The sequence below is a fragment of the Myotis brandtii genome, unplaced genomic scaffold, assembly GCF_000412655.1.
Source record: "Myotis brandtii unplaced genomic scaffold, ASM41265v1 scaffold454, whole genome shotgun sequence".
NCBI lineage: Eukaryota > Metazoa > Chordata > Mammalia > Chiroptera > Vespertilionidae > Myotis > Myotis brandtii.
This window is the reverse complement of record NW_005367354.1, coordinates 2,017,137-2,019,829: the sequence shown is the minus strand read 5'-3', so window position 1 is coordinate 2,019,829 and position 2,693 is coordinate 2,017,137. Positions and strand designations below refer to the sequence as shown.

General features: G+C 49.0%; 1 long non-coding RNA gene across 2 annotated transcripts in view; it reads right to left on the bottom strand.

Annotated features, from left to right (window-relative positions):
- Positions 1 to 2,031, bottom strand: part of LOC106727602 — a 12,755-nt gene extending 10,724 nt beyond the window's left edge. Inside the window, exons 1-2 of one of the 2 annotated variants that reach the window (XR_001363832.1) lie at positions 1,538 to 2,031; positions 175 to 300 (exon numbers count right to left, since the gene is read on the bottom strand). This is a non-coding gene — a long non-coding RNA (uncharacterized LOC106727602). The remainder of the gene's footprint in view (positions 1 to 174; positions 301 to 1,537) is intronic. The other variant, XR_001363833.1, reaches the window with a different exon arrangement.
- Positions 2,032 to 2,693: the final 662 nt, after the last annotated feature.

Sequence of the window (2,693 nt, the reverse complement as noted above, 5' to 3'; positions counted from 1 at the left end):
TGGGGTGGGGCCACAACATTAGTAACAAAGAAACAGAATTTCCGGAGGATGGGGCCCAGAAATCAGGATTTTAAAGAGTCCCAGGTGATTCTAATGTGCAGCCAAGGTTGAGAACCACTGCTCTGAAAGCAGGGATAAAACCTGCCTTGTTTACCTCTGGGTCCCTCGGCCTACCTGTTCCTGGCACAGAGTAAATAATGTTACATGAGTGAGCGAATGAGTGACAGTTGATCAAGCTTCACATGTGTGCTTTAAGTCCGACAATAAGGCCGACCAGCTTCCCTTCCCCACTGCAGGCATCTGAAAATACAGGGTAAATATAAATTAAAATGCATAGCCAAGTGCTCAAGAAAGCAAGGACAAATAGGTCACTTAGAAGCCATACTTCAGTGCTTTAATTTACAGACACCCAGCGATGCAACCCGACATGCTCAGGATCCCAGCGGATAGTAACTGAGCTGGGGCAGCCCAGCCGCTCTGCTCCCCATCAAGGCTGTTTCCTCCATCTCGGGCCTCTGCACTTGCAGCAGAACTAGCAAATGAGGTGCAGGCGTCGTGTGATATGAAACCCTTCGCTTTTTAAAACTGGCTATAGTATTAAAGAGGAAATTGTTTCTGCAGGTAAATTTTTAGCATTGACAAAACTGGGTAATTCTGAAAGAAAATGCTTTCTACAGAAGTTGTTCCAAACCCCATTTAGAATAGAAGGTCTGTCTCTCTCTCTCTCTCTCATACCTCTGCGCTTCTCTCTCTCTCTCTCTCTCTCTCTCTCATTCAACATTACTGGGGAAATCTCTTTTTAAGGGCACAGTGTTTCACACACGAGTAGGAGAAACAACGGCTTGAAACAGGCTGAAATCTCTTTAATACCAAAAATAAAAGCACTCTCCCTTGATCCCAGACCTCCCCCCCTCCCCCCCCCACCCCCCCGCAGCTCCCACCCATTTCTCTGCTCCCTTTTACAGCAAACTCCCTGAAAGAGCTGTCTCTATACGCATCTGCAATCCTTCTCCTGCATTCCCCTTCCGTCGGTTCAAATTAGGGCCTCACCCCACCACCGCGTCAGGATAGCTCTTGCCAAGGTCAGAGTGGCGCTAAATGGGAGACGCTGGCTCACTGAATCCCTCTCCTTCCTAAAACATTTCCTTTCCTCCACCTGCGGTCCAGGACGCGGCTTTCTACCTACCTCACTCATCCTCCTCAGTCTTGCTGCGCCTTCTTCATCTTCTTGACCGCTAAGTGTTGCAGTGTCTCAGAACTCAGTTAGGAGGCCCCACCTCTCCCCTTTGTCTACACTCAGGCCCCAGGGAACTTCATCCGAGTTCTGGTCTTCAGAAGCCATGTATGTCCTCACGACTCCCCACTGGTTCAACGGGCCTAAAACAAACCCCTGACTCCCCCACCCCACACTTCCCCACAGCCTTCCCCACCTGCAGTGCCATCCTTCCAACTGCTCTAACCACCTTCAACTCTCCTTCTCCCATACCTCACATCCAATTCATCAACAAATCCCATTGGTTCTACCTTCAAGACATACCCAGAACCCACCACATCTCATCACCGCCACAGCTCTGCCAAGTCCACGTCAATCGTTTCCAGCAAGTAATAACCAAAGAGCCCTCACCCACAGGCTCTGCACAACGCAGCAGACAGAACGATCCTGAAAACATTTAGATCAGGCCAATGTTCTTCTGAAAATACGTCAAAGGCTTCCTATCTCACTCAGAATGAAAACTAAAGCCCTCAGAATGGCCCCCATGGCCCCATTCCCATCCTGACCTCTCACAGACCACGCTCGGCCTCAGATCTTAAATCTGGGGGAGGAAGCTAACGCTCAGATCCAGGAATATTGTCCAAGCTACGGAAAAGCAGAAGTTTTAAATTTTAATGGAGTCCTACTTGTCCATTTCTTTCATGGATTGTGCTTTTGATGTATCTAAAAAGTCATTGCCCAACTCACGTTCATTTAGATTTTCTCTTACGTTATCTTCTACAAGTTCTATGGTTTTGTATTTTATATATAGATCTATGATCCATTCTGAAATAATTTTTGTGAAGGGTGTAAGGTCTGTGTCTAGAATTTATTTATTTATTTTTTTGCATGTGGATGTCCTGTTATTCCAGCACCATTTGTTGAAAAGACTTTGTCGTTTTTTTACGGGGAGGAGTCTGCAACCGATTTGTTGCCCCCCCTACGAGGCCCGGACAGGGAGAAGCCTGCAACCGAGGTAGGTGCCCTGACCAGAATCGAACCTGGGAGCCTTCAGTCCAAGGGCCCACGCTCTATCCACTGAGCCAAACCCGCCAGGACCGGATAAAGCCTTGATTTTGGCCATATCCCTAGGGAAGAACCCACGTCCACCCCCCACAGACCCAGGTGAGCTTAGGTCTATTGTCCATCCAGGTTACCCCAAAGTCACACCTCTGTGGGGGTGCAGGAGGAGAAAGCCCTCCCCCTGTGGGTGTTCTGGGCCAGGCCCGGTTTGGAGTTATCACTGACTAGGAGGCATCCAGTCTCGGCTCTGCTTCTTCCTTAGGTGTGACCTTCGAGCAAAGCATTTCGGCTCTCGGAGTCTTGGTTTCTTTCCTCCGCGAAAGATGGAGACTGAACAATGACCTGAACTGTGTCTCCTCTTGCCGAGAAGCTGTGTTCATCTTGTCTGGTGTCATTCCTCTTGGGGGGGGTGGTGGTG